The following is a 22609-nucleotide window of genomic DNA, read 5'->3' on the forward strand; positions in this document are numbered from 1 at the left end:
CTGTCCATATGCGAGAGGCAGATTCAGCTGGGAGTGAACAGGCTTTCAAAATGGGCGGACAAGAATGGCTTTCGCTTTAGTGAAGAAAAGACGACATGCGTGTTATTTTCTCGGAAAAGAGGCATACATCCTGAACCGAATATTACGATGAACGGGTATGTGCTTAGTGTAAAAAAGGAGCAGAAATTTCTCGGCGTTATATTGGATGATAAGCTCTCGTTTGTGCAACATATAAAAAAAATAAAAATGAAATGCTTAAAAATTATGAATATCCTCAAAATTCTTTCGCACCAGCTTCGTGGGGAACTGACAAGAAATGCTTGCTCTCGCTGTATAACAGTTTGATTAGAACACGTATCGATTACGGGAACCTTGTTTATCAATCAGCTTCACGTTCTGTTTTAAAAATTCTCGATCCTGTACATAACCTTGGCATGCGGCTGGCCCTAGGTGCATTCCGTACTAGCCCTGTTCCAAGTTTGCACGTAGAAGCTAATCAGTGGAACCTAGACCGACAACGTAACTACTGTAGTTTTATGTACGCACTTAAGATTAGTTCCAACCGAGAACACCCGTGTTACAAAATGTTGAAGAGCACAGAAACGGAAACCCTCTTTGCAAAGCGGCCATCATTAGCAAAGCCATTTCCACTGAAAGCACTGTCGCTATGTCAAGAAAACAACATATTGCTGTCGGACGTTCACCTGCATAACCCTAACGAGTTAGTAGAACCATGGGAATCAGTCACCATACATTGTGACTTCTCGTTCACCGAAATAAACAAAAAGCATACACCCCAAGAAGCTGTAAAACAACACTTCTTATTACTACAGAGCAAGTACAAGTGTCCAGAATTTTACACTGATGCTTCAAAAACTGCTGAAACAACATCATGTGCTGCAATTGGTCCAGATTTTGTAGCCCATTTAAGATTAAACAAATACACAAGTATCTTCACTGCTGAAGCTCACGCTATACTCCTCGAAGTTAAAGAAATAACAACAAAACAGATCAATCAATCGATAATATACACAGATGCCTTAAGTGTGGTCCGGTCAATACACATTGAAAAACAAAGAAAGAATCCAGTGATAAACACTCTCATCAGCAGCTTAACCTTAGCCTACAAGAGACGGCTACATATTATAATCTGCTGGGTACCTGGCCATACTAGTATACCTGGTAACGAAGCAGCAGACGCAAATGCGGCCTTAGCAGGTCTAAGGCCCCAGATAGATTTAAGTTATGTACCATATACAGATATGAAACCTGTCGTTCGAGGAATACTGCGTCGCGCATGGCAAGAATCTTGGGACACAGAAAACAATAACAAACTTCACATCATCCAACCCTACATTACCCAAACACCTGTATACCGGCATAGACAGGAGGAAGTAATGATGTCGAGACTGAGGATAGGACACACACATGCAACTCACTCATACCTGCTAACCGGTAATGATCCACCGGTCTGCATTAGATGTGGAAATCAACTCACAGTCATCCACGTTCTTATACAATGCCCTGGCATGGAAGCTACGCGAAAAAAATACTTTCCTGAACTTTACCGCACCAATTTACCTATGCATCCTGCATTTTTCCTATCGGCTGAGCCGATGTTCCCCCTCGACCGGCTGTTAAGTTATCTTAATGATGTGAACTTTTTGAAGAATATATCTTACCGCTTTTAAACTCATCTTCTCTACGCTGCCTGAAATCCTACATGATCATCCTAAATTCTCCCAAGAAATGCAAGCCTCGTGTTTTTAATTCCTAGGCCTTTACAACCACCGCAGTACATCACAGGCATTGCAACTCACTATACCCGCTGACAGGTTTATAACATTCTACTGCACTACTAAACATCGTTGCTGGCGCTCTTTGGCCGTTGTAGCCCTTGCGCCATAAATACTAATTAATTAAAAATAAAAAAATAGTCTTAAAAGAAAAATTATAATGCCAGCCCGGCCTAATTGCGTAGACACAAAGCCCAGTATCCCTTTTCGCTTGTGTTTCTTTCTCATTCCGGAAACGCGATATTATTATTCCGCTTGTGGTGCCCTGAAGTAATGAATGCGGCGAGGAGCTAGCGCACGCTTGAGGCCCCTCTCTAATTTAGCTTTGCCGGGCTAGCGTCCATTGTTGGGCTACCGGCGCTCATTAGAACTCAAATCTTCAGATGGCCACGGCGTCGTTGAACTGCGCTGTCGATTTCGGCAGCGGAGCGACGGAAGCGCGGTTTTCACATGTTAGAGACAAGTTTAGAATAGTGATCTCAAGCAAGCTGTCAACGACTTTATGCAACAAGAGATATAACTTTGTCGTCAGCGCACACGCTCCGTACGCTATTGGGTTTCAATAGAGAAATTTAGCGCGTCCGGTACTCCGCCAGGCGCGGGCGGTTTGCCGGATGGGCGGGGGCGTAAATGTGAGCGGCCAGATTGGTGGCGCCAACTGGTGGTGCAAAGCTCAACCACGTAAACACAGAGCCAATTACTATATTCTTTTTAGCTGGGGTGTAAGTTTTCGGCAGCAGCGCAATTGTGAACACAATTATGCCGCTGCCGAAAATTTGCACCAGCAGCGAAGCAGAATAAGGTAGGTTACTGCAATTTTAGCTCTGTGTTTGTCTGGTTGAGCTCTGCAACGCCAGGCGGCTTCACCGCTCCGGCCGCTCACGTTTACGCACCCGACCATCCGGTAATCCGTCCAAACCGCCCCAGTTTGCCGGAATAGCGGACACGCCAAAAGTCTCTAATTACTTAGGTACGCTAAGTTATCTTTACGTTATTTGGGTAACTTAGCGTATGCAATATTAGAAAGTTTTAGAATTTCGTTTGTCGCCTTACTTACGTTAAAGGCGAGCACCTTTGCGGGACCTTACGGCACGGGTCCTTTGAAGAGGTTTAGTGTAATGCACGGGAACGCAAACGCAAGGAAAACGTAAGAAGACAGGGCGCCGTCTGGTGCCTCGTGCCATACATATCCTAGCTAGAACAGCTGCTTACCAACCATCCTGTTGTTCCTTGGAGGATGCGACTCGCTCGGCCTACGGATTCCGGAATCGCCGAACGATCACGAAAATAATTGTTCACGAAATAATTAATCACGAAAACATTGAGTTTGGAATGACTTCTTGCGTCATGTGAGTTGCTAAGCCTAACTCAACCTAGCCCAACCTACGTGCACAAACCTTGTTTATAAGATGCAGTAAAACTAACGCAAAAAGTGGCGCCTTATACAACATCCACAAAACGTCAGCTCCCCCGGTACCCAGGAAAAAGGGAAAGAAAACACTGGCGGAAGCAGGAAAGCCAGAGGAGGTCATAAATATACACCGGGAACTATCCGCTCAATTGTGGTTTCGCATACGCTAAGTTTCAGCGACATGTCATTCCGAGACCTCCAGTATTTATTTTTTGCTCGTTCTTGCACGATAGGGTGATGCATGAAATTAGACTTGTGGTGTGTGGGTATGTTACAGGGAAAAGAAAAAGTTTGAAAAAGACACGATAAATTTCGTTCAGTAGACTCTTGTTTGTCAGAACCGTCTACATTTCACACTTTTAGTGCGTTCCCTCGTGGCTTCTGTGAAATATTCGTTCCCTATATAGGCTTTGCGGCATGCATACGAAGTAGTTGACGGAATGTAATAACGTATCTATGCAAATATTCATGGCGAGCTCCGGGTGGCGAAGCGCAATACAGTAAAAAATAAAGAGAGAAAAGCATAGAGCAATGATATCGGGCAACGTGCCGAGTAAGAACTGTGGCACGGCTGACGATATGCAAATGCTTCCTGCTGGGGCCATTAAAGTAAGCGTGCATTTCTGCTTATATTCGGTAACATCGCGTTCTCTTCCGGTAATTGTATTCGAAGTACGAAACGTGGCGCCAAATTAGAGGCTGCCGCTACAGGACGGTATGGCAAACCGACTGTGGGAAACCAAGAAAGGTGCCCACGCAAGCTTACAGAAAAACAAATTCCGCACGAGGAAATAACTGTTCAGCCATCGCGCTTATTTTTCAGGCGACATGTTCCCCACACGAGCGGTAGTTGAACGTAATGTGCTCAAAATATTTGTTATATTTAATTACTATTACTTTTCTGCCTATTATTGTTATTATAAGTAATAATATAAACACTATTATTAATAATGTCGACTCCTGTATTTCGAGACTTGCGTAACGGCAAAATTTGGTCGAATTATCGGAAGTTTCGAATTACGAAGCAGCGCCAAAGCGAATGAATTGAAACCTTCTGTTTTGTCGTTGCTGGAAGTTGCCTGTATTGTATTCGTGTTCCTTTTTCTCGAAGCGTGACTCAACTAGCATGTGACCTAGGGAGCCGACGCGCTGGACAGCCACTTCGGCGTGACATAGCATGAAATGAGGGTGCACGAATGGCTCCGCGACTGGAAGGAAGCGGCGGCCATTAAAATAGAAAATAAATTTAAGATCGCCGTCGCGCTGAGGGAAGCAGTAGCACCGTCTGGTGAATTTGTTTTGTGTTCAAGCTTTTATTACCCAATGCGCGCATGAAAGTGTAGGTGGGGGAGGAGGAGGAGGGGAACGCCGGTGTGGGTCGATTTACCCCATGCGGCATGGTATCGAGTTCCATGGCCATGCATGTTTTTTCGATGGGGCTTTCTAGTGTATTCGAATTAGACAAAAAGTCAATTACCCAAGGTCGAATTAATGGGAGCCGATTGTAATAGTAATATTATTACTGTTTTATTGGCTAGAGATTAGGCAGGGAACTCTGTTGGCTCCGTCATAATTCGCCGAGGCATCGCCCGCTGCGAACTCCTAATATCGTTCCAGATAGGTTCCACTTAAAGCGGGCAGCCTATTTGCAAAAATGTTTCTGCTAATAAGTGGGACCTGTTTGGAAAGAATGTGCTTGAGCTCCTGCCGGTCTTTCGCTTGAGCTCTTCACATTATCACTCTATGTGCCACACTTATAAAACTGTTACACATAGGTTCAAGCACTAAGTATAACATATTTGCAGAAATGTTCTGCACACCTAATGATACTCATGCCTAACAAAATCAGTAGTGTAAGCGCCGAAGTTCATGAGAAGACGCCCTTGCATTTTTAAGCGCGGATGTGGCTCAATAGGCGAGCCAGCCTCAAATTCTCAGCCCGGTACACCAGCGCCGGTTGCTCCCCTAGCGGGCAGTTTTAAACGTTGATGGTCGCTTCATTTCTAGTTGGAGCAGCTGCACACCCATTTGCCTTGGAGCGCGTGCTACCGTTGATCTTGTTTACACTTTGACAAGCCCGGCCTCTCCATCCCGCAAGCTTGGCACACGGTACTCTTGTGTCGCTCAGTTCTACAAGAGCTTCGAAAACATAAAATCATCGTGACCAGCTCGCGAAACTACTCATTGCCGACAAATTCGCTGGCTAGACAAGCGCTGTGCCCCACACACAGTCAAATCACGCATTTACTGTTCGCGTGCCTTCTTTTGATGCGTATACTGTGATATATCGAGTGGTCCTTACGTACACGGCGAGAAAGTTTGCTAAAAATTAACATTTTTGAGTTAAGGCGTACCAAAATGACGAGATTACGAGGCACGACCTAGTCAGGGGGGGGGAGGGGGGGCTCCAGGGTAATTTTCACCACCTGGAGTTCTTCACTGGGCACTCAATGCACTCTAGACGGCCATTCTTGCATCTTGCCCGCGTGAAAATGCGGCCGCCTCGGCAGGATTCACTGCCGTGCCCTCGGACGCAACGCCAGAGCTACTTTGCTACAATGACGGGTTGAGACGAAGTATAGTGAGCTTCGTACGTACGTGCAGGTTCACTCAATGTTTGCCTCTTTCGGAAAGACCCATGCTGCAGGACTAGCTGCTGAGAAACGGAGTCGTGGTTAAGCGGGCAGTGCGAAAACGCAATAAATGCAATATCATGTTTAAACAACATTGAAAAGAAAAGGCAAATTGGTATTACCCTTCCAGAAATAAGCTTGAAAGCCGAATATCATGGATGTTTACCGAAGTTTCTACCAGTGACCCATGAGCCTCTGGGGTTGGCTGCATGGTGGTACCAGGGTGAAATAGCCTGTACACAATTGGTAGTTGCGTACTGTTTATGACAAATCACTCACTTTAATCTTCGCAAACCTCTGCAATTCTTCGCACTAATATTTGCTCGTAGCCTTTGCTAAAACAACGATTAATTCTCAAAATTTTGAATATGCAGTTAATGTATACTTAAGAAGTGTTGCTAATTGTGTTTGAACAGCAGTGAATCAGGAAGAGCGGAAATACTGGCGGGAAGAAACGGAGTTGACAGGACAGATCTTCACTTACAACTGAGGCTCATTGAAAGGTTTTCCAGGGTGCGCAGGGCCACACATGTGGAGTCTAAACGCAGATACATAACTCATGCATGATCACGTACAAAAATTGCAAAAAGTGCTATCGCCCAAGGAGATACCTAATTTATTTATCTATCAAGGTAAGTGACGGGACACCGCCGCACGTGGCAGATCTTGCGTGTATCTGGCCGGCCTCAATAATTCCTCTCGCCAGACTGCCATTAGATTCGTTTAAAATGGATGCATTTCCAAATAGCGGAGTGCAACCGCAGTATTTGATGTGTTCAGCTAAGTGCATACCACCCGCAACAGCCATTAAAGACGCCAGGTGCTCACTGAGTCGGTCGTTTATACATCGACCCATTTGGCCAATGTAAGCTTTGCCGCAGCGGATCGGAAGCTGGTAAACGACCTCAGTGGGCGCAAGTCACAAGGGGGTTTGCGTGTGTCTTCTCACGTGCGTATTTTGCCATTTTCGCTCCGATTATGTATCAGAGAGCACAACCTCGTGAGCTTACAGGGGGCTGTGAAAACTAGGTCCACCTCATCCTTGCGTCCTACTTTCTTCAGGTCGGGCGAAAGTGCATGTATGTACGGCATTACCACAACCTTTTTTGGTTTCCGCTTTTCCTGTGTAGTTGCGGCGGCTGCCATGTTGAGCTTCTTTAAAAGTGAATCACCCACGGCCATCAAAAGACTGGAGGGAAAATCTGAGCTTTCGAGAGGTAAGCACCTGCCAACTGAAGCTTTGCTAGACCTTGTGCATACAGGACTTTCTCAAAGCAAAATTCAGGCATGGTCGATGTATAAACGACCCACTTAGGGAGCACTCGGCGTCTTTAAAGGCTGTTGCGGGTGGTATGCACTTACCTGTACGCATCAAAGATTGCAGTTGCACTTCACTATTTAGAAATGCAACCAGTTTAAACAAGTCTAATCACAGACTGGCGAGAGGAATTATCGAGGCCGGCCAGATATACGCACAATCTTCCACGTGTGTCAGTGTCCCGCCAGTTGCCTTGACGGATAAACAAATTAGGTATCCCCAGAGAGAGAGAGAGAGAGAGAGAAAGCAAGGGTAGGGAGGGCAGGGAGGTCAAGCGGAACAGCATCCGGTTTGCTACCCTACAGTGGGGGTGGGGGAAAGGGGAATAGAAAGAAAAGAAAGATCCATTTTTGCACGTGATTATGCATGAGCTATGTATCTGCGTTTAGACTTGCGCATGTGCGGCCCTCCACTCCCTGGAAAACCTTTCATTAAACTTCAGTTGTAGATGAGCGTCTGTCCCGTTTACCCCGTCTCTTCCCGCCCGTATTTCCGCTCAACGACATTACATGATGCCCCAACTGGCCAAACAGTGTGCGCTACTGAAGCAGGGGTACGAGCTGCTTAACCTTCCCGTTTCAATTGCTGTGTTCAAACGTTATGCGAAACAAGACGAATTTTTTCCTCGAGTGATATGGCCAGGCGATGCATGGGAGTACTTTGTGCAAGTTCATTTTATTCGGTTTCATGAGACATCGCGCCCATCTCCACATGTTTCTGTGGCAGAATAGCAGAAGTGATCGTTTGCATACAGATGAACGTAACAAACAATGTGAACAGCCCTCACGGCCCCAGGAATGTTATTAGCGTGCATCAAGTTAGGAATAAGCAAGCAAGCAGCACGCGTTTTTGTTTTGCACAACCCAACGCTCCTAACATTTCGAAGCCCGTTGTCTTCTCTTGCTATGGATTGGCCGTATATCTCAAGGCTGACGTTGCCGAAGATATCGTCTGCAATGTGCGAGACATGCTTGGCATTAGGAATTGCTTCGTGTATCCACATTTTATTGCGCGCCCTAAGAGCAGGCGTTCACATTCCTTAGTGTTCCCGTCGCGAAACAAGCATTCTGAGACGAACAGTTTTTGGAAGACGGAGCTGTAGTTTACGCATTGCCGCTTCTCAACCAGTCTGTGCTCTGCAGGTCAACACACAACAGCAGCGCCACGAGCAACGAGAGACAGAGAGAGCGAATGAAAGAGAGAGAGAGAGAGAGACAGAGCACGCGCGCTGCTGCCGAGATAACACACAGTGACACCGCGACGCGATCGCGAAAGTAAAGTTTTCAACATTGGTGGCGCTCTCCGAAGTGCAGTGGCGCCATCTGGCCAATGTCGTGAGGTCTATAGCAAGGCGCCTCCGGATCCCAAGTGAATACTCTGGCAACAAGCTCGATTTGGATCCCACGGGATGGCTGCGGGCAAAGGTTCATTTTTTTCTTTATCTTCGGTTGAGGATGCCGACGAGGATGACGATGATCACGTAACACAATCGATATATAGATGTACTGACACAGCAATCGCAGTTTCCTGTTACGAGCTGAGGAAAATTGTCCGAGCGTTCCAGAAACATGGCGCGTATACACGCCACGTTTGCAGTGCAAGCCTTTAAACGCCCAGAAATAAAGAAAGAAAGGATCCAAACACGCCCGCGAGCGATAAAACGTGAAACCGGAAGCAAATTGACTGATATAATAGTCATCTGTCCACCCTGAAGATACATTTCGCCCTGACGAGCATGCTCGTAAGTGGTACAGGAAGGGTAAACAGTGGTCATACTAAAATATGAACACGATATCACCCTAGCCCATCGCTAACACGAAGTTCTCTCTTGAACAGATGGTGTTCTCAGCTCAAAGCTAACTGATGTCGCTGTAGATGAGTTCCTAGCCAGAGAAACTGTGGACGCCAACTGATCCTCCTTGATTTTTTTTTTCGTTTTCAAGCTTTTGTTTCAACACGAATGCCTTCTGATTCACCCAGCGCGTTGCGGGGCCTCAAGTGACATGAACAGATAACGTCGTGCAGGTGTGCTTGGTCCTGCGTATTGAGACCTCGTGGAGAGAGAGAGAGAGAAGGGAAGACGGAAAGGCAGGGAGGTTAACCAGACTGAGTCCAGTTTGCTACCCTACACGTGGGGAGGGGAATGGGGAGTGAAAGAGGAAGAGAGAGAACCTAGTGTAGGATGTCTATAGTCGGGCACTCAAGTCTGTTGACCTCAGGTAGCGAAAAAGCGCTCTAACTGCTTTCTGGGCCAATGAGTGGAGTTCACATTTAAACGAAGGATAAAGAGAATGCGAAAGCGTTGTAATAGGAACGTGGGCGTTTTTATTGATTTCGGTGGCTGTGAAAACATCCGTGTGACTGCTTGAACTATTAAACAAGCCGACAGAAATTACCTCACCTACATCCCCTCGTTCCTGCTCCCTTGTCCCACTTAGAGCTGTCATGGGCAGTTTTTTTTTAACCGGTTGTTTTCGGTACTGCGCCTGCGGACCGTGTGGTCGTGAAGTCGTGGAGCCGAGAAAAAAAATTGATGTACGAAAGAATTACGTTAAACTGGAAAGAGTGCATTTCGGAAAAGTACTTAAAGAAGCACAAGCAGAAGGCTGCAAGCTTGTTTTTGATTATCTTCGCGATATTGGCTTGCCTGGCAAGCTTTAGAAAACGCCGTATACACTGATTAGAATAACCAAACTTCATTTTCACATAACCATCCCGTTGAATGCATCACAAAGAACATCAGTTAGCATGTAAATACAAAGTCCATGTTTTCCCCTTCTTTTTTTTCTTTTTGCCCTCTCTTTCATTTAGGGTCTTGCAATCCCATCATCGCATCTCTCATGCAGAGTAGATTGTAGGCGACTTTACACACGCTGGAAGATCCTTTTTTTTCATTTCTATCGAGAGCTTTCTCTGTATGCAAAATGAAAATAGGGCACAGGACAATGGTCTCCCGCATAGGCCACTACTTCCAGTCGCGAGCAAATGAAAGAGAACGCTAAACAGAGCGCGGTAAATAAGAAAGAAGAATGCACAAAAAAAAGAATGAGAAATGATTTACTCTCCAAGCCTGCCTTGTTTCTTTCACGTTTTCTTTTTAATAGCACTTGTTTTCAATTTATCGCTTGTTTGCGGGCAACAATGGGAGAGATTAATTAGGCTCATTTGTTTCCTCACAAAGACTATCACAGGATAATAAACGCAGCCGAATGAGAAAAGATTATGTTATGGTAGATGCCAGTGCAGAACACGTGTATGCTGTCTGAAATTTGGTTTCACTCTACCACCTTCTCCCGAGATTGTTTACACCAATACATTTCAGCGCGCAGAATGTTGTTCAGATGCTTCGTTCCTGCTTCACAATACTTTCTTTTGTCAGCATTAATTCATCATAGATTCTAGAAAGCATGGCCCATAGCGCTTCAAACAATAATTGCGAGAGAGAATTCTGCCAATAGTCTCTACGAGAGCTCCAATGGGACCTGTTGTGGCAGCATGGGAATTATCCTAAGTATATGAATCTGCCTAAACATCGTCCTTCGGGCTTTAAGCGGTTTTGCGACTTCCCAAGCTCGCCATTTTCAACAGTGTAATGCATAATATATAATTAAACAAACAGTATTACAATTCTGCGATGGCAGGATTTGAACACAGGGCCTCTAGGCCAGGAGCCTCATATTGAAACCATTAAGCCACGGACGTATGCATCGACAGGCGATGTGAAACGCCCTTATGAATTTATCGCGGCCGCGCCAGTGCCTTGAGACGCTTGGCGCTTTTCGATTTGGCCACCCCGACAACCTAAATCATTACAATTAGTAGCGAAAGTGCGTGTTCGCAGCATCTTCTGCACTTCAAAGAGTGTAGATTGCTCTGAAATTTATGACAATGAAGGCATATAAAGCGTAATAAACAAAGCCACAAGAACGTCTGAATCGACAAGCGCGAAGATCAGACGAATCGATGTACTTCCCATCACTTGTGGGTCAACGACTGCAGCGCCAGAGTTCCCTTAGTATATTGTAGGACAGTCTATGACTTGGACCGTGGCTCATACTCATACTGCGGAGAAAAGTAATATTACCTTGATATATTCATAGAATATACAAAGATGGTAGGCTAATAATAAATATTCAAATTCACTGTTACAAAGGTAATATAGATACAGGAAACATTATCTGCCGGGCTCATTAGGGTTAGTTGGCATTGCCTGGTAATGTGTTATGTAATGTTCTCCAATAAAGTTTAGTCGCGCTGGTCAAACCGTCTGCAAAACAGTGAATTTATTTGTTTGCTTTTGGACTCTTATCAGTACGTTCATATTTTTTTGCAGGATTAGACTCGTTTGTACATTTTTGTTTACGTTGCTGCGTAATCTCCATCTCTCTATTTTGAGTCTTCCTTGACTAGTTTGTGCAACTTTGCGTATGGTTTGGTTAATGGAATCTTGAGTGTTTTGCGTTGTTTTGTATGTTTCGTCTTTGATTGCTTCAGCGTGTGGATAAATCTGCCTGTAAAGAAAAACAATACCTGAAAAAAGTGATTTGCTTCTTGACTTGCCTCGGGGCTTGACCTTACCCTCCATGGTTGATTAGTGGCTATGGCGTTGGGCTGCTAAGCACGAGGTCGCGGGATCGCATCCCGGCCACGGCGGCCGTATTTCTATTGGGTCGAAATGCGATAACACCCGCATACTTAGGTTTAAGTGCACGTTAAAGAAGCCCAGGTGATCCAAATTTCTGGAGTCCCCCACTACGGTATGCCCAGTAATCAGAAATTGATTTTGGCACGTAAAACCCCATAATTTTTTTTTTTCAAGTTGATCTAGCAGACCAACATTATGTACAATCAGCGTGCAGTCGCCCAGCTTAAGTCGCACGATATTGTTATCGTCATTGCGCTGATTTATTTGCCACTAATATGGCAAAATTTACGCAGGTAAACCACTACGTGCATTTAAACTGCCGGCGACGGAATACTTGTCCAATAATCTTATAGTGGGTAAGCGACGACGCCTTTGAGATAATATTCAACGTCATCGACACATATTCATAAGCATCGACCTGTGTCTCAGCGAAGCACATTATACCAAGGAATCGTTCGGCCTCCGTGTCACGTTCTCCCAAAAAAGAAATTCCATGATTGCGTTGTTTTGTATGCAGGATGCGAACAATCACTTGACTCGTTGACAAAAATGACAAAATTTTGAAGATGAACGCTCTAAGAACTCATACATATATTACGAGGAATCCTTTAATTTTCCAATTACAACGCTCCCAATTGTGTGCCTCGTACTATATGCGAATCCAAATAAAAATTATTGCCACAAACCAAGCTCATTGTTTCGCTTCCGTTATTTCTACACAGCTAACATCAAGCTTATGGTTTTCCAGCGTACAGGGGGTGGCACTAAGAGACGGTATGACGTCTCAGCTGCTGCGTCTAGAAGTCTTTGTATGCAAGGTCTTCAAAGATGAGCGGGCAAGCAGTGCTACGCGGAATGAATGCAATCAAGTGAGCCCGGAGTGACGCCTCCGAGATTGCTGCAGCCAACACCGCCATCCACGCTGTGTAAGAGAGAGAGAGAGAGAGAGAAAGGCAAAGGAAAGACAGGGAGGTTAACCAGAGATTATCTCCGGTTGGCTACCCTGTTCTGGGGGAAGGGAAAGGGGATGCAATAGGTGAGAAAGAAAGAAGGATAAAAAAAAGGAAAAAAAAAAACCTAAGCACACACACGCACGTACACACGAACTATTTCTGTGGGCACTGTCACGCAACCCGCAAAGGCATTCCTAGTCTTACGCAGTGTCACCGTGCAGTCCTGCGCCACACAGTGTACTGTCACAATTTGTCAGAAAGTACGCTGTGTAAGAGGACTGCAGGCGCATGGGCGGGCATCTCGGATGACCTTGCGCGTCGCGTTTTTTACGAAGCACCACATTCCTAACGCGAACCACGGCGCAGAAGACGACTATCTCTGCAACAAATCGTCAGACAAAGACCTGCCCGAAGACCGCGCTACCGAGGATAACAAAGACTGAAGCGCGTCATCCCGTGTAAAGGAATGTTTTCGATGAGTCCGCCTAACTCGTATTGTACGTGAAGAAAACATTTTCTTCTCGCTTTTCCCTATCGCCATATCCCGCCTCCAGCACGAGTTCTGAAAGACATCTATGATGCGGCTGCAATTCCCAACTGGGGTACACGGCATGCCACCCCCTTCTTTCACCCTTGCGTTCCGAGTGCAATATAGCTTAGTCTGTTATATACGGTGTTATTGAAAACATAACGACGAGTAGTTGCGAACAGGGATTGGATCCGAAGCGAGGCAATCACTTGAGCCTGGAACGTAGATTCATGAAAGGCGTGATGGCATGTCAAAAGGTCACGCACTGAATCTTCTAGCAAGCTCACATTTGCAGCTACGAGAGAGCAAGCCTACAAGTAAGAGAGAGTTCTGCGAGGCTCGTGAAACTTGCCAACAACTAGGCGTTTTGACTGGGCGAGGGGACGTGCAGGGCAGAACTAGGGTACGATGCATCATGAAAAAAAGGAAAAAGAAAGAAAGAAACGGCTTTGAAATAAAGTACATTGCACAGGAATCCTCTGAAGGAAGGGCTGCACAACCTAGCAAGTGGGGCGGGAAAGAGCAGAATAAGATTCTACGTCTAGACTGCAGCCCCTTTGTCGTGGCGAGGGGGAGAGGCGGTTGCATGGGATCTAACGCCTCGTAATGACAACACATTCCACGCATCTCACTGGCCCGTGGCCGCATTCCAGGGACGGCATTCTTTGCAACACAGCAACTCGACTACGTTGCCTGCAAGTGTCTCTTGTTAGGAGCCGGTGTTCCGGCCAACTCTCGAGCGAAAAGCACTGTTTTTACAGAGCTTTAAACTGCAAGTTCTTCGTTTTTTCTACATTTGCACTCTAGCACGCCGTGCATTCTCTGGTTGCGTCGAAAGGCTTGCTTTCCGTTATTTTCAAACATTGCCTTGCCCCATGAAAGAGGCGAAGCATTTTATAAGTGATTCTATTAAAGGAAGTCCCGCAGGAAGTTATGTTGGGCACCATAGATCCGCAGAATAAAAAGTTATAAAAAGGTTTAGTGTATTTATTCAGGCGTATTTGCGCTTGCAACAATGGTCATAGCTGTTATGTTGTCGTCAGACCACCTCGTCACATATTCCTTCACGCTCGCCTCATCTTGAAAGCATTAAAACAATAAAAATGAAGCATTGTACTTCACCATTCCTAAGATTGCATTCTGCCCATTCGGTAACGTGCTTTTGGGAACGACATGGTGTACTCATTGCGGAAGGCGCAGTTTCGTCGATTTGCAACTCGCGCGCAGTTTTGCGCGCAACAGGGACTCCGAGAGTCGTGGCGTTGGTGCACACATTTCGGAGGGCAAAGCCAGCAATATGGAAGCGCGTGAGCACGACATTTGGGTGCACTGCAAAGAAGTTGTTCTTCATAAGATGGCACTGTCCGCAGCGAGAGCCTGCTGTCATCGCATCGAGTGAGTTCGATGACGGAGGAACCGCTGAAGTCTTCCAATTTTCGGTTCTCTTTCAAATATCGAACTCGTACGAAAGACATTGCGGCATTGTTTCAGGTGTCTCGTAAAATGAAATTACGCATCTATTACTGAGATCGAACCTACCCCCCCCCCTTTCCCCCTCCCCGCAGCCTTAATAGCGAGTGCTCCATCCATTAGGTCACACATGCGCGCGTACTATTCCGGTACGCTTCATTGCACGTCGCGTCGACTGGCACAGGCAGTGCATTGCACAAGCTTGTGTCGTGCATTTTGTTGAGTTTGTTCTTATTGATTGTGTTTATTTTTCCCAACGGGGACAAGCGATGCATGCGTCGAGATATGCGAGACCTAACAAGAGGCCCTCAACCAATTCATTCATGGCACTTTTGAGTTGTTTTTTTTATAATGGTTACGTTGCTTACTGCCGGAGGCTTCCGCGTGTCCTTGTACAGCTTCGCCTTTACGAGCATTTTAATACTCACCTCACCTCATCGGAACAAAGCTGTTCTTGTTCCGCGAGGTGCTTCTTTCGGGCTACCACCTCTTGCAGAATAAATCCCTCTTTTCGGTTCTCCTTTGTCCACTTCCCTCTTTTCCTCCCAGGTCAGCTGCTTCTACTGTTCTCGACTTCTTCAATGCTCCGTCGCCGAATTTTACACCTCTTGCTTCTTGTTCTGCTCTCTTGGGGCCTGCGCACTGCAACACGCATTCATGTTGAGGGATTGGCCAATAACGGGGAAATATCCACCATAGCCCACCCAGTGCAAATACACAGTGGCTTAAGGTGCGTATTCGGGCTCAAACCGAGTGGCTTAAGTTCATGGCTACGCGACAGGGCAGCCTCAGGCAGTACACACAGAAGTGTGAGGGCAATCAAAGGCTTGCTTTAAATTCACCCGAATAAACATCCTGTCGTCATACTGTCTTCAAAAACCTGTATTTTTTATGCCATCCCTCTGTTAAGGACAGCGAGCAAGCGCAGCGCTGTTTCGCACTTTATTAGGCATGCTGTTTACGAAAATAATAAAGGAAGCTCCACAAAAGCCATGTTTGCTAAGACGTTTTCGCATGTTCATATTATTTCGAGAAGTAACGGGCGTCCTTTTTCAGACGCAGTACGTGCACAGAATACAAGATTTCAAGCGAGCCTACAGCAACGTGCCGTTGAACTCTACAAGCGTCTCACGCCATGGATATTTGATGCGCAACAGAGCAGACACGGAGCAGAAGGCAAGGGAATCGTCTGCTGCGATGGAGCAGACAGAGACGCACTCCTACTAGACGTTGCTTCACACGAGCGTACGGCAACAGGCGCTAGGGCTGGTGCTCCGACTACTAAGCTTGGAAGTATTCTTTTTCCCATTCCGGAGTCTGTAAGCGATTGAAAGTTGCCAAGAGGGCGAAATAGAGCACGCCCTACTGTTAATAAATCAAGGCCGGCAACATTCTGGCGGATCGATTCCGTCGCCATGACACCGCGCTGTAGCGGTGTTCGAGGGAAGTTGGCAGAACTGCGAATCCGAATACGTACCCCGCACTCATCCCTGTTTACGACTTGTGCCCGTTGACGTACTGACGCTTTGTCGCGCTCGTCAGCCGCCGCCTTTTATCGCGTTAGCTCTCTTAAAGATGTACTGACGCGCATTTCCCTATTTGTTAGAAAGTCTTCCATACGCTTCTCTGAGGTACAAAGACGACACTTAGCGAGTAGACTCCTGGTGTTTACATAATCTGCGCCTTCATTTGAAGCAACACAATGATAATTCAAAGGACATGATCTCTGTACTCCTTTGCTGCTGTGCGTTGTCGCGGTCGCTCCTGTAGTAAAACTTACGCGACTAAATGCTGCCTTTCCTTTGTTTCTTGTTCTCTCGGGTGTGCCAAGAAATTTCTTGGAAAGAAGAAAGCGGAAGGTAGAGGAAGAGTCGGAGCGACTCAAATGAGTAAGAGTGAAGAGACGCCAGCCTTAAGTTCGATTAGGTGCCGGTGACAAAGTGTCGCTGTCAGTGATGTACTTTGCGCTAAGCGCAGCGCTACAGATTTGTCACACCCTATGGGGGGGGGGGGGGAATGGAGCGTTTCCCCGGACCTGCGTTTTCCTGGCGTGCTAGCGAGCGAGGACGCGAGAATAATTCGCTAGTTACGCACTAGCGATCCTCGTTACAAAATATTGTGGCGCCAAGGAAAGAGCACAGGGGTATGTATCGGTTTTTGATGGCTGAGCCAGAACGCGTAGAGTAACGTCAGCGAAAAAATCTTCCTCGTCGTCTTCCAGACTACAATTCATGTCCTGTTCTTCCATCAGTGCAGAATGTGAATTTACTCCCGCCGGAGAGTGAGAGTAAGAGTAAGAGAGAGAGAGAACATTTATTTCTAATTAGGTGGGGAGACTTCCTCGTAGGGTAGAGCCCTTAGTTATGGGCCCCATTGGCTCGCGCCACTGCGCGTGCCCACCGGATCAGGCATCGCTGCTCTTGCGGGTCTAAGCTGGTCAGCTGAGTCTCCCAGGAGGAAGCCGGAAAAATGGCTTACTGGAGCGGCTCACTGGTTGCAGAAAGGCGTGGTTTGAGGCGCCCTTGGATGATGTGAGAGGGAGGTGAAGGCACGGTAGCTTGGAGTGAAGACACTTCTTATGCAACAGGGGGTCTCCTTGCAGAGGATGAAGTAAGGGTCGGAATATCGCGAGAGGAGCTTCTCCGCAAGATAAACACGCCGATATGGAGACCAGAACCAGGTAAGAACAAGGACACCTGGCTCGTTCTCAACGTTGTGGTGGCACGGGTGCTAACGGCACCTGCGGCGTGTCTATGAATTGAAGCGACAAATCCGGGTGACCCGGCATGCTTGGGCCACTGTGGCTATGACGTCACGAGCGCTCTCTGTCGGCGAGTCGAGCGTGGTGGAAAGCAGAGTCTCGAAAGGCAATGTCAGCTCACGACCGAGTGAAAGGTAGAAGGGTAAGTTCCCAGCTGTGCCATGGTGCGATGAATTATAAACAAACGGGACAGGTGGTAGAGCAACGTCCCTGCCTCGACGATTGGAGGAAACATACGCGGCCAACATGTAATTTATTGTCCTCTTCAGGCGTTCTCTAAGACCGATAGCTTGAGGGTGATAGGCTGTAGCAAGCTTTTGTGTAGTTGCACATGATCGAAGTATAAGGCCGCCAGTTTGAGAGTGATACGCAGTAGGAAGCTAATTTTAGTCGCGCATGATGGAAGCCTTCTGTGACTGGAAAAAGGTATTTTCCGCAATAGATGAGAACACGACGAGGTGCGCCGTGATGTAGGATAACGTCGAGAAGCAAGGAGTCAGCGATATCTGCAGAGCAGCTGGGGCGTACGGCTCTTGTAATGGCATAACGGGTTCTGCAACCCATAGAAACTGCAATCCACCTATTTCCAGCATTTTAATTTGGGAACGGTGTGAGAAGATCAATAGAAACGCAAAAAAAAGGTGTCGGATGATATGTCCAGACGCTGCAGCAGACCAACAGATGGCACAGCTGTTGTTGTTCTTCGTCGTTGACACGATTCACACGTGGTGAGATAGGGGGCGGATAGGGCGGTTGATACCGGCGAGTAGAACTGTCGCCAAGCACAGCTGGAGTCCCACTGTCAGCCACCTATATTACACGATTTGGAGCCAGGAGTATGCATTTCATTCAGTCGCGTTCAAAAGCCCTGCATTATGACAGAAATTTGCGCTCCCATATCCATCAGTGCTGTAACTGGCAGCCCATTCAAATGCGCGTCCAGAACGTTCCGATCAGTAGGCACGGCGTTAGTAGAGAAATGTCAGGCTGATGTACTAGAGCAGCGCCACCTCCATGAGTTGCCGCAGGTGTAGTTGCCCGTCGGAAAGCGGCGATGGTAAGACGAAAAACGGGGAGCGACGTAGCTGAAGCGAAGCAGAGCGGCGACTGTGTGGTGGCAGTGACCACACACAGTCGTGACCTAGTGACCCTAGTGACTCCTAGTGACCCTAGTGACTCCTAGTGTCTCTAGTGACTCCTAGTGACCCGAGCGTTGTCAGCTAAACATTTTACAAACAGGTGGCGGGTTCACGATAGCGTGAATTCAGGGGGAAGTGGTGGTAGGCGGGAAAGGTTGGTCGACCGTGTGCAGGCCAAGAACTCCGGCAGTGTTGAGAGATGTTGCCAGCACGTCCGTAGTTGAAGCAGCTGGATCTGTCAGCGTGCGCGCGCCATTCGGCTTCGTTGCGATAGTTAAGGCAGGCATCATATTGGCTTCTGTGAACAGGAGCAGACTGAGTACGCGATTTCGTGTCACGTTTTAGCGGACATCCTATTGGCTTCAACGTCAAGAAATTATCTTGCATCATGTGGCTTCAACAAGTGACTTCATCATGTGGCTTGCATCATGTGGCTTCATGTGGCCGTACAAGGCGCTGATGCGCCTTGTACGGCCTACAGGCCTTTGTGTTATATATCTTGTCAGCGCAATGAAACCTTTAGTTGTGAGTATACAGTGCCCGTGTTGTGTGATTATTCATCTCCCTTTCTTTTCACGCTGTTGGTTTCTTTTGTTTATTTGGCACCATTTTATTTGGAGGAAAGTGTGACTGGCGCATCTTTTCTTGGCATATTCCACTCCGCCACGGCCTCCAAAAAAAAAAAAGAGGAGCTGACAGCCACCGCCACAGGGTGCTTCATCTAGCGCGCGCTCCTGTCGCCTGCGCTGTGGCTCGATGGAATGAGGAGAATGCTCGGTAATTACGCGACGCGAATCCCGACACCATGGCGTTTCGGCACGTTTAGCCAACCTGCCCATCATTTTGGCCCAAAGTTTCGTCCTCTCTTCCTAGGCTCCCTTTCTCAAGCGCCTTTTTTAACGTAACGACTTTTTTTTCTTGTTTTCTCTATCTGCGAACAGAGCCCGTCGCATCCTCTCCCTCCTATCCTCAGTTCCCGTCGCAGCCTTAGGTTTGTAGGTCGACGTTTCCTTTATGTTTCTCGGGATGCGGTATTCTGTTACGTCGATGTTTCCTGGCAGCGCCCCGACGTTGCCTTTGTATAGCCGCTGCCGCGGGACTCTGCGCGCAGGCATCCTCGTTTCCCCGAACAATAGGAAAAGGCGCGCGCGGTGCTCCATGTGGATGCGGGAATATCGTCGACTTCACTCTCTGACGCCTCCGAACCCGTGCCACCGCCCGCACTTTGCATGTTCCCGCATTCCACGTCGGCTTGGCTTTCCCGCGGTGCTCTCCCTGTTATCTTCTCCCCGAAGAGCGGCAGTGCCTCGTCTCTCTACTTTTCTTTTCTTGATTCTTGTTTGTCTCTCTGTTTACTTCTTGAACGATGCGCTCGCGTGTAGGTGTAGGAACTGCGATGCTATCGGCACCGAGGCACGTGACATGCTAGCGTCGCCAGGCGCACGGAATGAAAAAAAAAGAAAGAAAATATGTACGGAGAAATTTCCAACCAAGCGTGGGCCTGTCGTGTGCGTAGACACAATGGTACCCGACCTGCCTGCCTGTTGTTCGTTGTTGGATCGGAGGCGTGTCGAGAGATGAGCTTTCAGTCGTGTTGACACGATGCAGGTCGAGGCTGGCTGGAGGCGTAATCAGGGAGGCGCCAACTAACGCATTACTTCACAGGAAGAGAAGCCAGTGATGGAGGAAGAGAAAGGGTTCTTGCTTTCAAATTCTAGCAATTTATTTATTTATTTTTTGCCACCAAGCTCGCAAAATAAAAACGAACATCCATTCACTCCGGCAAAACAATATTTCCGACCAATGTTTACATAACTATGGAGCAATACGCTTCATTACTAGCGGAACAAAGTGAATACCAAGATTCTCTTCATTGAACATTCGCGCCCTTAATTTAAGGAGCGGCGTACATCAGTGTAACGTCATGCATTTAAAATTCCGCACACTAGTAACCTCGCACTTGGGACGAAGGATGGTGGAAGAGACAACGCGGGTTCTGACTCGCAATTAAATCTTTTTATTGGGAAAGGCACCCAGTAAACATACATACACGACACGTACACGCAAGGCAATGCGAAACCCAGCAAATGAAGTACGACGACCTGTTGAGCCATCGATCAAGATAGAAAAAAAAAACAGTTTCATGCAGCATAGTGGAGGTTGCACTTATAAAGGCGCCTCCATCGTTTTTGTATATGATATGGCTTAATGACTAGCCGTGCAGGCCGGCTTTACCAGCCTTCCAAATCTTTTTTTTACAGCTAAGCTGTATATGACTAGCGTTCCATGCGTTTTTGTTCTCGGTCAACAAAATCTGTCATCATCAATGGCTCATAACCCCGTAACCAAGAAAAACTTCAATGACTCATAGAAACATAAGGCAGATAGTGGCCTGGACCGCTATCTCGTACACGGTTGAAGAACCAGCGTTGGGTTCCGCGTCACGCGATTGGCCTAAGTTGGACCAGGTCACATTATCGGCATGGCCTGGACAATCGCGTGAGGCGAAACCAAACGCCGGCTATTCGAACGCCTACAAAATAGTGGCCCTGGCGCTCGGAGTGCAACTCGGCCTGTGCTAGCCTATCCAAGCAATACGACAGAGTTGGACCGTCGTACAGGCTTTGATACAAAATGCTCCCAACATCTTTCTCAACGCCAAAGTTGTGTAAATTTCTGACGCCGAGGGCACATGGGTGGCAAGGCTTCAACGAGTCGGTACAGGAATGGAAAGGCGATCGCGCGCAAACCATTCACCGGAGCAGGCGCCCTCCAACAAATGAGGACTCGACAATCGTTTGCGTCGACAGTGTTTGCGGCTCGCATAATTCGCGTTATTCAATATCAGTGGCAAGCTCGCATCGTATGCATTGCACTGCAGAATTACAGGAGATGCTGCACGATTTGGGTGCCCCGATTGTGAGTGCGCGTTGATGGTGTGATGGTGCTACTGCAAGGAAGAAGTATTGGTGACCAAGAAACTGTGTCTCCAGTCCGACTTCCCGAGAACAAGTATCCGGCTCGCTCGAGCTTCAAATTCAAATTCAAATTCGTTATTTCCAAAAACAAGTTTGGTGGATGGCAGGGCTAGAAGCTGTGGTCTGCAACTTGACACAGACCGGGACACCTAATCCAAGGCCGCGCTCGACATCGGCGTGCATGTCGAAACAACGGTTTACATACAGAAGAAAAAAAATACTTTAAAAAAGTCGAACCTATTGAAAAAAAGGGGGGGGGGGGAATAACATATGTATATATATGTACATAGATATATGAAGGAAAGGAAGGAGACAAGCGGAAGGCAGGGAGGTTAAGCAGAATAACGTCTGGTTGGCTACCCTACTCCAGGGGAATGGGAAAGGGGAAAGCAAAGAGGACAGGGAGAGAGAGGAGGGCCGGAAAGAAGGAAATTAGCGGTGACTTTTCTGACGCGTGTGGTATAAACATACATATATAAATTCACATATTTATGCTCACATACACATTTAGTACGTCAGCTAGGAAAAGATATTACATTCTAAACACTACAACGCGAAGTGGAAGTAGACAAAAAGAATTGTTAATGTATGTAACGTAAGGATAATAGTCGGAGCTACGATTAAAAAAAGACCTGACGTAGTAATGCTAGTGTGGGCTTGGCTTTGTCTATGTACATGTTGAGGATTAATGGGAGAATATATTTCAAAGATTGTAGTTCGTAAAACGTACGGAAACGTGGTATTACTCAAAAGTCAGGACAACGTGTACGAAGATTGGTATATTGCTGAAGCAGTACTATCGGGGTAATAGAGTTTTTAAAAGTGGGTCAAGGCACATAGAATGAACGCAAAACACGAAATTTATACACATATTGTTTTCTAATAATGTTGCAGAAATTTAAAAAAATATTCTGTGGAAGGTAAATAATCAGTATTTGCGATATTGCGAACAACTTTGTTTTGTAATAAACAAATC

General features: G+C 46.8%; 1 long non-coding RNA gene across 1 annotated transcript in view; it reads left to right on the top strand.

Annotated features, from left to right (window-relative positions):
- LOC135898591 (uncharacterized) overlaps positions 1 to 16618 on the top strand; it is a 212117-nt gene extending 195499 nt beyond the window's left edge. The window contains exon 3 of the long non-coding RNA XR_010563371.2: positions 15812 to 16618. This is a non-coding gene — a long non-coding RNA (uncharacterized lncRNA). The remainder of the gene's footprint in view (positions 1 to 15811) is intronic.
- The last annotated feature ends 5991 nt before the right edge of the window (positions 16619 to 22609 follow it).

Source organism: Dermacentor albipictus, chromosome 8 (assembly GCF_038994185.2).
Source record: "Dermacentor albipictus isolate Rhodes 1998 colony chromosome 8, USDA_Dalb.pri_finalv2, whole genome shotgun sequence".
Lineage (NCBI taxonomy): Eukaryota > Metazoa > Arthropoda > Arachnida > Ixodida > Ixodidae > Dermacentor > Dermacentor albipictus.